Source organism: Myotis yumanensis, unplaced genomic scaffold (genome assembly GCF_028538775.1).
Source record: "Myotis yumanensis isolate MYYU_CA2020_CCGP unplaced genomic scaffold, mMyoYum1.0.hap1 SCAF_3, whole genome shotgun sequence".
NCBI classification, from domain to species: domain Eukaryota; kingdom Metazoa; phylum Chordata; class Mammalia; order Chiroptera; family Vespertilionidae; genus Myotis; species Myotis yumanensis.
Window position 1 is genome coordinate 88,304,573 of NW_027223754.1, and position 14,286 is coordinate 88,318,858.

At 39.4% G+C, this 14,286-nt stretch overlaps 1 protein-coding gene across 5 annotated transcripts in view; it reads left to right on the forward strand.

Annotated features, from left to right (window-relative positions):
- TRIM13 (tripartite motif containing 13) overlaps positions 1-14,286 on the forward strand; it is a 78,333-nt gene that overhangs the window by 366 nt on the left and 63,681 nt on the right. Inside the window, exons 1-3 of one of the 5 annotated variants that reach the window (XM_070409092.1) lie at positions 145-428; positions 12,802-12,955; positions 13,807-13,867. The gene's annotated coding sequence lies outside the window, so the exon portion shown is untranslated. Of the gene's footprint in view, positions 1-144; positions 462-12,801; positions 13,868-14,286 lie in introns of those variants that run through there. The other 4 variants (XM_070409093.1, XM_070409091.1, XM_070409089.1 and 1 more) reach the window with 4 other exon arrangements.

A 14,286-nucleotide genomic window follows, 5' to 3' on the forward strand; every position in this document is an offset into this window, starting at 1 on the left:
CGGGGAGGGCGGGGCTGGCCGGGGAGGGCGGGGCTGGCCGGGGCAGAGGGCGTGACGGCCAGCCAGCGTGAAGGGCACGGCTGGCGCCTGCGCACCGGGTCTTCTCCCTTGGGGCGGCCTCGCGTGTGCGCACCAGTACTTAGGGTGCGCGGGGGTGTCTGCGTCCTCTGAACACCGAGGAGTCATCGATGCTGTGTTTTTAAAACTGCACCCCCCACGTCGACATTATCTTTAAAGATAAATTGTCAGAGGCAAATCAGGCTGGGGGAGTGGGAGTTGATGAGAGCCCGGAGGTAACCACTCGGCGCACCCGGGGCTGAGAGAATTTTGCCTCCACGGAGAGCCTCCGCCCCCTACCATGGCTGGTTTCTGAAGAATTTCCTCAAATCCTGAACAGACGCACAGGCCCCTGGAGTAATTGCCCCTGGGTGAGCACCCGAGTCGGCCCTGCTGTCTTTTAGGTGCAGAAATAACGCATTTCTTGGCCCTTGATGCCTGCGGTCAGGAGCGCGCTGGAGGCCACTCCAGGGGTGGGGTGGGGGTGGGGGACCGATCTGTATAAGTTATGACAGTTTGTAGCCAATATGGAGATTAATGAGCCATACAAAAATAAATTGCAAATCTTCATTTTGCTGAGAGGACATTTTTAGAGGATTGTAGCATTAATTACAAGATAAATTCAGAATTTGAGAAGCAGCATGATCTGGTGGAGCAAACACGAGCTTAGGAGTCATACGCGTGGCGGGAGGGTGGGTGATTCTTGACCTGCCGCTTCCAAGTGCATCCTCTTCGTGAACAGAGGGTTCCGAGGAGTGGGAAGGGAACCCTGAAAGCTGCCAGACCCCCAAAGGAAGCCCTCGGTTCTCTCTGCCTATTCCTTTCTGCTTCCACGTAAAATGCTCACGTGGCGGTCACCTGTCATCTTGCCTGTTTTATCATCCGTCCCTGGGCAATTTAACATCTTCAGATACCACTTGGCGTCTAAAATGGACAAACTCTAGAGTTAACCTAGCTCAAACCTCTGTTCCTAAATAAGGTTTTCATCCTGAAGGTTTTCCCAGGGTTCAAGTCTTGGGAAACCAGACATAAAATGCCCACTTAATATGTAATGGGTTCCTGTATATAACTTTTTAGTGACTTGAGTACATATCCTTTATGAAGGATTTTTCTCCATGGAATAAGAGAATTTCTTCGGGGCCTCTTTGCTGTCTACAAATACTGGTTTGTACTTTGAGATTTAGTAAACATAGAATTAATAATCAAGGCGATTATTGAACTGGTTCACGGTAGACCTCCCTCACTGCTGTAAAGTAGTGTCTTGGTAATCATTTTACACATGGAAGTTTCTCTTACTGAAATCCTTGACTATTATTCGGAGAAGTGTTAGTGTTCTGCTTTTCTTTCCACTGGGAAGGAAGGGAAAGTTGATATAGAATGTTGTAGAGAAATTTTTTTCTGCCTGTCTGTGAGGTAAGCACTCTTTCACATATGTATCTAATTGGATTCTTAGAAGGTTTCAGGGTGGATATTGTTCCTCCCATCCCCATTTTATAGATGAAGAAATAGACTTAGAGGGATTAAATAATTTGTGTAGCTTCAGATGACTAGGAAATAAACAAGGTAGTTTTCAAAGACATCAGTATGACTCCTAAGCTCGTGTTTGCTCCACCAGATCATGCTGCTTCTCAAATTCTGAATTTATCTTGTAATTAATGCTACAATCCTCTAAAAATGTCCTCTCAGCAAAATGAAAATTTGCAATTTATTTTTGTATGGCTCATTAATCTCCATATTGGCTACAAACTGTCATAACTTATATAGACAATAAAATAAAATTAGTTTTTATAAGGTAAAATATTTGTTCAGAAATATTATTTAATGCATAACCTTTGGATACAGAAAATAGGGTACTGAGGACCTGGGGCAGGGAGCGGGGGCAGGCTGGAAGGGTCAAAGGGGGAAAAAAGAGACATGTGTAATACTTTCAACAACAGAGAATTTTAAAAAAAGAAAAAAAGCAACATCAATGATGAGAGAGAATCATTAATTGGCTACCTCCTGTGAGCCCTCTATTGGGGCATGTTCCCTGACCAGACCAGGAATAGAGCTGTGACTTCCTGATTCATGGGTCCACCCTCAACCACTGAGCCACACCAGCCAGGTTCAATTTACCATTTTTAAAGTATAGTATTTCTTGCCCAGTTGGCATGTCTCAGTGGTTGAACATCGACCTATGAACCGAGGAGTCATGGTTCCATTCCTGTTCAGGGCACATGCCCGGGTTTTGGGCTTGATTCCCCAGTGGGGGGCATGCAGGAGGCAGCCAATCAATGATTCTCCTTCATCATTGATGTTTCTATGTCTCTCTTCCTCTCCCTTCCTCTCTGAAATCAATAAAAAATACATTTTTAAAAAGAAATATTATTTAAAGTAGTACATGTATTAAATACATAATAAACATTCAGGTCATTTAAGTTAGTCACATCTTCAATGAAAGCCAGCTCTTAGATGCTGTGAATTGACCATTACTATATAGGCAGAATTGCCATAGTCTTTCCTGGCTAGAAAAACAATCGGCTGGAGCATTGCCCAGTGCACTTTGCCCCCATTGTAGCAATTCAAGTGTACTCAGCATATGAAGCCAGCAAAACCCATTAGCTCCTAAAACCGACTTACCTGCCTTGGCAGATGAATGCCATCCAGGAGCTTTCAGACCTTACTTCTTCTTATATCTGGGATTCTATTATTCTTTCATTATTATTTTCAAAGGAATTATCCTTTCTTTTTGAAAAGCACAGTGCCAAAGATTTTTTGACAGTCTTTTACAGTTATCACTTTAAATAACAACCACAAATAAAGCCTACAAAAAGTTTTCCAATAGTTAGTTAGAAAGTTGTTTATCTAAGTCAAAAGCAATTACAGAGAATTGCTTTTTTTTTTTTTTTTTTTAAAAGTCTATTTGCTTCAACGACATATGCTAGGAACTCTACAACGGATGGGACAATAACATAAAGCATGTATTTCCCAGTTGAGTGTAATGTCATGTTAGGATTTTATTTTTATTTTTTATTTATTTATTTTTATATTTTTAAATTTAATTTTAGAGAGGAAGGGAGAGGGAGAGATAGAAACATCAATGATGAGAGAATCATTGATCAGCTGCCTCCTGCATGCCCCCTACTGGGATCAAGCCCACAAACCCTGGCATGTGCCCTTGACTGGAATCGAACCCGGTACACTTCAGTCTGCAGACCGATGCTCTATCCACTGAGCAAAACCAGCTAGGGCTATTTTTATTTTTGAATTTAAAAATATTTTTGAAAGGGCAGTGGGGAAAGAGAGATAGGAGAAAGTAAAGGGGGAATAAATGGTGACAGAGGAAGACTTGGCTTGGGGTGATAAACACACAATACAATATACAGATGATGTATTATAGAATTGTACCCTATATACTTTTACCTATATAATTTTATTAACCAATGTCACCCCAATAAATTTAACAAAAAAACAAAAGTCAAAAGATTTTTTCAATTCAGTTGACAATATTTTCCAATATTATATTAGTTTCAGGTATACAGTATAGTGGTTAGACATTTATGTAACTTACAAAGTGATCCCCCTGATAAGTCTAATACCCACCTAGTACCATTCATAGTTATTAATAACATTATTAACTATATTCCCTATGCTCTACTTTACATTCTGGTGACTATTTTGTAACTGCCAATTTGTACTATTTAATCCTATCAACTTTTTCACCTAGTCCCCCAAACTCCCTCCCAACTGGCAACCACCAGTTTGTTCTCAGTATCTAGAGTCTGTTTCTGTTTTGTTTTTTCATTTATTATGCTTTTTAGAGTCCATATAGGTGAAAATCATATGGTATTTGTCTTTCTCTATCTGACTTATTTCACTTAGCATAATACCGTATAGATCCATCCATGTTGTTGCAAATGGTAGGATTTCTTTTTTATGGCAGAGTAATATTCCATTTCATGATGTACCACTTTTTCTTTATCCAGTCATCCTTTGATGGAACCTTAGATTGCTTCCGTATCTTGACTATTGTAAATAATGTTGCAGTGAACATAGGAATGCATATATCTTTTCAAATTAGTGTTTTGGATTTCTTTGGATAAATACCCACAAGTGGAATTGCTGAGTCAATACTTTTTGTATTTATTTATTTATTTATTTATTATTACTTTTTTTCTTTCCCTTTAATATTCTCTATCCCCCTTCCCTCTAGTAACCATCATCCTGTTGTCTGTGTCTATGAGTTTTTGTTTGTTTGTCCTGTTTGTTCATTTGTTGCTTTCAGTTTTATATCCCACATGAGTGAAGTCATATGGTTCTTAACTTTTTCTGTCTGACTTATTTCACTTAGCATGACAGTCTCAAGATCTGTCCATGTTGTTGCTGCTGGTGAGAATGCAAACTGGTACAGCCACAATGGAAAACAGTATGGAGGAAACTTAATTTTTGAGGAAACTTCATACTGCTTTCCACAGTGGCTGCACTAATCTGCATTCCACCAACAGTGCACAGGGGCTCCCTTTTCTCCACACCCTCACCAATACTTGTTGTTTGTTGATTTATTAATGATAGTCATTCTGACAGGTGTGAGGTGATAGCTCATTGTGGTTTTAATTTTCATTTCTCGGATGATTAGTGATGTTGTTGAGCATCTTTTCATATGTCTATTGGCCATTTGTATGCCCTCTTTGGAGAAGTCCTCTGCCCATTTTATAATTAGATTGTTTGTTTTTTTGGTGTTAAGTTGTATGAGTTCTTTATATATTTTGGATATTAACCCCTTATCATTGATGCATTATTGGTGAATATCTTCTCCCATTCAGGTAGGTTGTCCTTTTTGTTTTATATATATACTAGAGGCCCGGTGCAAAAAATCGGCCTGGCCTGTGGGATCGGGCTGAAACTGGCTCTCCAACATCCCCTGAAGGGTCCTGGATTGCGAGAGGGCACAGGCCAGGCCGAGGGACCCCACCAGTGCATGATCGGGGCTGGGGAGGGATGCAGGAGGTTGGCCAGCTGAGGAGGGACCATGGGAGAGCTCCAGAGCATGTCTGGCCCATCTGGCTCAGTCCCAATCAGCCAGATCCCAGCAGCAAGCTAACCTACTGGTTGGAGCGTCTACCCCCTGGTGGTTAGTGCACGTCATAGCGAGCAGTTGAGCAGCCTTAACATATCATTAGCATATTACACTTTGATTGGTTGAATGGCTGACTGGATGACTGGACACTTAGCATATTAGGCTTTTATTATATAAGATATTATACTAAAAGCAGTGTCAAAGAGTTTATTGCCTGTGTTTTCTTCTAGGAATTTTATGGTTTCTGGTCTTACATTTAAGTCTTTAATCCATTTTGAGTTTTTTTTTGTATATGGTATAAGAAAGTATTCTAGTTTCTTTTTTTTTGCATATATCTGTAGTTTTCCAACATCATTGACTGAATAGACTGTCTTTACCCCAAAGTATATTCTTTTATTATTATTATTATTGTCTAAAGTTTTACATATGTCTCCCTTTTCCCCAATTGACACCACTCCCCCCACACCAGCCATTCCCACCCTGGGCAAGCCCCCACTGCCCTAGTGTTTGTGTCCACTGGTTATGCTAATATACATGCATACAAGTCCTTTGGTTGCTCTAAACCCCTCCTCCCCTGCCATTTGTCTCTGGATCTATTCTTGTTCATCAAATTATGTTGATCGTTATATCCCACATATGAGTGAGATCATGTGATATTTATCTTTCTCCGACTGGCTTATTTCGCTTAGCATAATGCTCTCCAGTTCCATCCATGCTGTTGCAAGTGGTAAAAGTTCCTTCTTTTTTATAGCAGCATAGTATTCCATTGTGTAGATATACTACCATTTTTTAATCCACTCATTTGCTGATGGGCACTTAGGTTGTTTCCAAATCTTAGGTATTTTAAATTGTGCTGCTATGAACATAGGGGTGCATATATCCTTTCTGATTGGTGTTTCTGGTTTCTTGGGATATAGTCCTAGAAGTGGGATTACTGGGTCAAATGGGAGTTCCATTTTTAACTTTTGGAGGAAACTCCATACTGTCTTCCACAGTAGCTGCACCAGTCTGCATTCCCACCAGCAGTGCAGGAGGGTTCCTTTTTTTCCACATCCTCACCAGCACTTGTCGTTTATTGATTTGTTGATGATAGCCATTCTGACAGGTGTGAGATGGTATCTCATTGTTGTTTTGATTTGCATCTCTTAGATGATTAATGACTTTGAGCATGTTTTCATATGTCTCTGGGCCTTCTGTATGTCCCCCCATAGTATATTCTTGCCTCCTCTGTCACTTATTAATTGACCATATAGGTGTGACTTTATTTCTGGACTCTCTATTCTGTTCCAATGATCTGTGTCTGTTTTTATGCCAGTCTCATGCTGTTTTGATTACTCTAGCCTATTGTTGGGGTCCAGCCCCAGCAGGTCCAGAGGTTCCCAAAGGTGTGGACGGAGTCGGCGAAGAAGGAAAGACACGGAGACAGGGTTCAGTTTATCAGCATAGCGAGGTTTTCCCTTTATTCTCCTGTTACATCTGTATTTATACCATTTTATTTTAATCCTATCCATTCTACATTATTCCAAAGGTTCGGGCGTTTGTTATCTCCATTCCAAGATCACTACTCTATTGTTCTGTTAAGATACAAGGAAGTAACTGAAGGAGATTATCCTAAGTAAAGATTATGGAGCTTAAGCGTGATTGTTTGTAGTTAAAGTGATTAACTACCCACCTGGCACTTAGTTAAGGGGTTTTACTGATTCCCTTCCTTAGTCCTGTTAATCCCTAACTACAGGGAAAAATCCCCACCTGGGGAAACAACCTTTCCTGGAGAGGTGACCTTGGTTAAAACACATAGCGCTAAGAAGGGGAGAAAACATATTAAGAACAGTATGCCATATATGCCAGGTCCCTTGAAACATATGCTGTGCAGATGTTTCTTCCCTGCAGCGACTGTGTCAAGCAGCAAGGATGGACCGGCTTCCGGCAGTCTATAGTATAGTTTGATGTTTGGTAGCATGATACCTCCAACCCTTTGGGTATGTTGTTGATGGAGCTATTTGGGTGGTACTCTGGTGTGGTCTGAAGGTGGCTATTGGGTGTGTTGGTTCTGGGGCCTCTTGGGATGGGCTGTTTCAGGCAAAGATCAGCCTCTGCCTGTGCCTGGCCCCAGGGTCACCTGGTAGGAGCTACAAAGCAATCCACGCTTGGTAGCTGCCTGTGCTTGGTCTAGAGACAAGTGGGAAAGGCCATGCTGTGAACCGAGGCTGCCTGCCACTAGCGCCAGACCTGGGCCATTCAGCAAGAGGCACAGAGCGTCAAGAGGCCAGCCACAGACCTGTGAGAGCTTTCAGGAAAGTGTGCAGCACAGGCTGAGGCTGGCTGCCTGACAGGAACACCTACTGAAAGAGGCTCAGGGAGTTACCAAGATGGGGCGAGCCATGTTCACCTGATTAATGCAGATTCAGACCTGGTGCCCACCTGTGTTTATAGGCTGTGTGGGAGGAGGGCTCAACATAGGAACAGTAGTGGCTGCCCCTCCAACCCTACTCTTGAAGCCACACAATCCTGTTTCTCCCCATTTGTCCCTGGCACCTTTCGAACTGCTGTCCCTTTGCTGGAGCCTCGGTTGAGTGTTCGTGAGTGAGTCTGCACACAGACCCTAAGAGGACACCTTGGTTTCCAGCTGTCTTCCATCTCACCCAGACTGAAACCCCGCTGATTTTCACATTCAGATATTGTGGGGACTCCTCTTCCCACCACTGGAAGCCTGGTGTGGGGCTGGGACGCCTTGCCCCTGGGGGGACCTCCACAACTGAGATATCCAGAATCTCAAATGCTATGTCTGGGTGTGGGACCAGCTTGTTTCTAGGCTCCAACCCCTCCTAGCAGTCTCCACATGGGTTCTTCTTTATTTATTTTTAAAATTTTATTGTTGTATGTAAGTATAATTGGTATAAAATCTTATACTGGTTATGTTAGTTTTAGGTGTACAATATAGTGATTTGACATTTTAATAACTTTAATAATTAGTGATCACCCCACTAATTCTAGTAATCATCTGTCACTGTGCAAACTTATCACAATATTATTGACTGTATTACCTTCCCCTTTCACCAATCTCCCCTACTCTTTTCCTTCGGGTAACCATCCCTTTGGTCTCTATCCCTTTGGTAACCATCCCTTATCTGTTTTTATTTTTTTTGGTTTTTAGATTCCACATGTAAGTGAAATCATATGGTATTTGTCTTTCTCTGTCTGGCTTTTTTCACTTAGCATAATACTTTCTACATACATCCCTCCATGTTTTCAGAAATGGCAAGGTTTCATTCTTTTTTATTGTCATATAATATTCCATTATATATATATATATCTCAATTCTTTTATCCATTCATCTACTGATGGACACCTAGGTTGCTTGCATATCTTGGCTATTGTAACTAATGCTGCAATGAACATAGGAATATATATATATTCTAATTAGTGTTTTTGTTTTCTCTGGATAAATACCCAGAAATGGAATTGGTAGGTCATTTTCAGTTTTTTTGAGTAATCTTCATGCTGTTTTCTATAGGGACTGTACCAGTTTGAAGTCCCACCAATAGTACACAAAGGTTCCCTTTTCTTCACATCCTCGCCAACACCTTGTTACTCGTTCATTTTTTTATAAAAGCCATTCTGACTGGTATGAGGTGATATCTCATTGTGGTTTTGATTTGCATTTCCCTGATGATTAGTGATGTTGAGCATTTTTCATATGTTGGTTGACCATCTATATCCATTCTTTGGAGAAATGTTTTTTCATGTTCTCTGGCCATTTTTCGATTGGATTGGTTATTTTTTTCTTATTGAGTTGTATGAGTTTCTTAGATATTTTGGATATATCATTTGTAATTATATTCTCCCATTCAGTGGCTTGCCATTTGGTTTTGTTGAAGTTTTTCCTCATTGTACAGAAGCTTTTTAGTTTGCTGTAGTACCATTTGTTTATTTTTGCTTTTGTTTCCCTTGCTCAAGGGATGTTTTTAAAAAGATATTACTCAGACTGATGTCAAGTAATTTTCCTCCTTTGTTTTCTTCTAGGAGTTTTATGGTTTCAGGCCTTAATTTAAATATTTAACCATTTTGAGTTTATTTTTGTAAATGGTATAAGAGAGTGGTCCAGTTTCATTCTTTTGCATGTATCTGTCCGGTGTTATCAACACCACTTGTTGAAGAAACTGTTGTTACTCCAGTGCTTATTTTTACCACCTTTGTCATAGATTAGTTGACCATATAAATGAGGGTTTATTTCTGGACTCTATTCTTTCCCATTGATCTGTGTGTCTGTTTTTGTGCCAGTACCATACTGTTTTGAAATCTCCATTGTTCTTTCTCAAGAATTTTTTGCAATTTGGAATTTTTTGTCATTCCATATAAGATTTAGGATTATTTGTTCTACTTCTGAAAAGAATTACATTGCTATTTTGATAGGAATTAACATTTAATCTATAAATTGCTCTGGATAGTATGGTCATTTTAACAATATTAATCCTTCCAATCCATGAGCACCTTATATGCTTTCATTTATTTGTATTTTCTTCACTTTATTTATTCTATGTATTATAGTTTTCAGTGTACATGTATTTAACCTCATTGATTAAGTTTATTCTTAGGTATTTTATTCTTTTTTATGCAATTGTGCATGGGATTGTTTTTTCATTTTTCCTTATGGTTATTTGTTTTTAGGAATGCAACAGATATATGTATATTAATTTTGTGTACTTCTACTTTACTGAATTCTTTTATTAAATAGATTCATTTTTTGGTGAATCATGTAGGATTTTCTAAATATAGTATGCCATCTACAAATAGTGACAGCTTTACTTTTTTTTTATTTGGGTACCTTTTATTTCTTATCTGATTACTTTGAGGAGGACTTCAAGTACTATCCTATATAATAAAAGCCTAATATGCTAAGTGTCCGACTGTTCATTCGACCAGTTGCTATGATGCGCACTGACCACCAGGGGGCAGACACTCCGACCGGTAGGTTAGCTTGCTGCTGGGGTCTGGCCCTATCGGGACTGGGCGAGAGGGGCCAGACACACCCTGGAGCCCTCCAGTGGCCCCTCCCTGGCCTCTAAAATATTTCTTCTAATTAATTTCCTTTCAATGTGCATAAATCCATGTACTGGACCTCTAGTGTTGAATAAAAGTGGTGAGAGTGGACATCCTTGTCTTCTTCCTGACCTTAGAGAAAAATATTTCAGCTTTTTACCATTCCGTATGACATTAGCTATGGGCTTGTCATAGATAGCCTTTATCAAATTGAGTAAGTTTCCACTATACCCACTTTGTTGAGAGTTTTTATTCTAAATAAACATTGAATTTTGTCAAATGCTTTTGCTGCATCTATTGAGATAATCATATGATTTTTATTCTTGGTTTGTTGATGTGATGATCACATTAATTGTTTTGTAGATGTTGAACACCCTTACATCCCTCATATAAATCCCACTTGATCATGGTGTATAATTCTTTTCATGTACTGTTGAATTCTTTTAATGTAGTATTCTAGTATTTTGTTGAGAACTTTGGCGTCTATGTTCATCAGGGATATTGGCCTTTCCCTCTTTGAAGTGTCTTTGTTTGATTTTTGTATCAGGGTAATGCTGGCCTCATAGAATGAATTGAAAATGTTCCTTCCTTTTCAGTTTTTTTTGAATAGTTTGAGGATAGTACTAATTCTTGTTTAAATGTTTGATGGAATACAACTATGAAGCCATCTGATCCTGGGCTTTTGTTTGGTGAAAGTTTTGTTTTTTCATTACTGCTTAAATTTCATTGCTAGTAATTGGTCTGTTCATATTCTCTGTTTCTTCCTGATTTAGTCTTGGAATTATGTATGTTTCTAAAATTTATCCATTTCTTCTAAATTGTCAAATTTGTTAGCATATAATTGTTCATAGTATTCTTTAATGATCCTTTGTAATTGTGTGGTGTCTGTTGTAACCTTTCCTCTTTCATTTCTGATTCTACTTGTGTTCTCTCTCTTTTCTCCTTAATGAGTCTTGCTAGAGGCTTGTCAATTTTACTTATCCTCTCAGAGAACTAACTTTTAGTTTCATTGATCTTTTCTATTGTTTTCTTTTTCCTTTTTATTTACTCCCACTCTAATTTAATTTTTATTATTTTCTTCCTTCTTCTTGCTATGGGTTTTCTTTGTTCCTTTTTTATTAGTTGCTTTAGGTCAGTGATGGCGAACCTATGATATGCGTGTCAGAGGTGACATGGGAACTCATTTTGGGTGACATGCATCGACAGAGACAAAAAATTGCATAATTCAAATATTTGTCTCTCGCAACGGCCAGAGTTGGGCATCACTCGAGTAATATTATTACTCACGTTACTCATGATCTGTTGGGGGTCCAACCCCAGCGGGTCCAGGGGTCCCCAAAGGTGTGGACGGAGTCGGCGATGAAGGAATGGCACGGGGTCAGTGTTCAGTTGATCAGCATAGCAAGGTTCTCCCTCCAGGATCTCAAGCCAGGAACTCCAGCCGAGTTCTGGTCAGGATCTTCAGCGAAGTTCTGGTTAGGAACTCCAACCAAGTTCTGGTCAGGATCTCCAACCAAGTTCTGGTGCCATGTTCTCTCGCTAGGTTCTCCAGCCAGGTTCTCCAGGTTCTCCAGCCAGGTTCTCTGGCCAGGTTCTAGCCCGGATCTCCAGTCAGGTTCTGTCGCCAGGTTCTATCCAGTTTCTCCTGCCATGTTCTGTCTAGGTTCTCCAGTGAAGTTCTGTAGCCAGGTTCTGTCCAGGATCTTTTGCCATGTTCTCTGGCTAGGTTCTGGTTAGGATCTGATGAGGTTCTGATGAGGAGCTGATGAGGAGCTGATGAGGAGCTGATGAGGAGCTGATGAGGATCTGATGATGATTGTCTTGTTACATCCGTATTTATACCAGCCGATTTTAATCCTGTCAAGTTCTATTACAAAGGTTAGGGCGTTTCTTATCTCCATTCCAGGGAGTAAGGATTATGTAGCTCAAGCATGATTGTTTGTAGTTAAAGTGATTAACTACCCGCCTGGCACTTAGTTAAGGAGTTTTATCCCCTCCCTAACTTCAGGGGAAAATCCCTACCTGGGAAACATATTAAGGAAACATATTATGAACAATATGCCATATATGCCAGGTCCCTTGAAACAGCAAGGATGGACCGGCTCCCGGCAATGATCAATAATGCAATTCTAAAACCGGATGTAAACATGTACATCAGTGTTGCGTAGCAAAGATACATAGTGAAAACATCCAAGATACATTGTTCCAATATTGACATTAATATAAAAAGGTTAAGAATTGCACTATAAAGAGATTAATCTTTACTCGTGACATTTTATTTTTACCCGAGTGACAAAATGCCCAATTCTGGAAACGGCCTCGTTATCGTCAACATGTGCCTCGGGTAAGCTTCCCGTGCGTTCAGGTGCATTTGGCAAACGGACGCACTTGATCGCCATGTTCGTTAGGAGACAGGAGTGGGAGGGTTAGAAGAAAAAGATATACAGTGCAACAGTGCTCAACGAGACATTCTGCGTGTCGGATAATTGATTACAGCACCATATATTTGTTGGTTATACATACTATACTATCTTTGAATTGTTTTGCACCAGGAGTCAGTGCAACAACACTGCAAAAAGTTAATAGGTAAGAAACCTATCAACCATTTATAAAAAAACGCCGTGATTTATATTTATTTATTTTTGCAGCCTTGTGATGGAGAATCAAAAAAATTAAAAAGCAAGATTGAATGATAAAGGAAGTGGAAGTAGCAGTAGCTGACCCTTTCAAGACATATGGACCGAGATGTACGGGATTGTCGACAGAAACAACAGATCATTGTGCATACTGTGTAATGAAACGGTAGTAAGCAGAACATGGAATGTAAAGAGACATTTTGAAACTAATCATTGTCAGCTCTTGAAAAAAAGTATCGATGAAAGGAAGTAATACATTTCTAGGCAGCTACACCTCTATAAAAGTCAATCAAATTCCATCATTAAATTTGTAAGATGCTTTACAAATTTAACATCAGCAAGTTACTGTATTGCTCACTCCATAGCTCAGCATGGAAAAGCCCTCAGTGACGGAGAATTCATTAAGGAAACATTTCTAAGATGTGCACCAGCTCTATTTCACGATATGAAAAATAAAGATGATATTATTAAAAGAATTTCTGAGTTACCACTCAGTAGAAAAACTATCAAAGACAGAATAATAGATCTTAACAAAAATGTACAACATCAATTAAAAAAAGACTTAAATAGTTGTAAATATTTTTCGATTTCTCATGATGAAACTACTGATGTCACATCAAATGCTCGGTTGGCTATTATTGCTAAATATTCTGATGGTCTCACAATGAGAGAAGAGTTGATAAAGTTAGAATCAGTGCCAATAAGTACATCAGGAAACGAAATATGTAAGGTTGTTATAAAAACATTCAGTGACCTAAACATTGATATCTCTAAAATTGTGTCAGTCACAACAGAGGGGCACCAAATATGGTGGGAAAAAATGTGGGATTCCTGAAATTGTTTATGGAAGCTATTAGACATCCACTTGTACCTTTTCATTGCATTATCCATCAGGAGGTGTTGTGTGCCAAATCGGGATTCTCAGAATCGAATGATTTAATGTCAGTTGTAACAAAAATTGTGAATTTTATAGCTTCTCGACCCCTTCACAAGCGAGAATTTTCTGCACTTTTACAGGAAGTTGATTCAACCTACAGTGGACTACTGATGCTCAATAATGTGAGGTGGCTGAGTCGAGGTAAAGTACTTGAGCGATTCGTGGAGTGCTTTGAAGAAATTACGGTATTTATTGAGAATAAGGATCTGGCAAACTTTCCTCAGATCAATGATCATAAGTGGGTCAGCAATTTGATGTTTTTTACAGATTTCTCTGTTCATATGAATGAACTGAACTTAAAATTACAAGGTTTTGGCAAAACTATTGATGTTATGTTTGGATACATCAAATCTTTTGAAAGTAAACTTAAAATTTTCAAGCGAGATATTGAAACTAAAACTTATAAGTATTTTCCTTGGATAAAAAAGTATTTCGAGAAGGCCACTACAATGAGTGTAATGGAGTCCATACTTATGTACCAGAATATAGTAAACTTGTTATTTGAACAGTTCAGCAAAAGATTCAACCAATTTAGAAGCCTAGAACAGACCATTAAAATA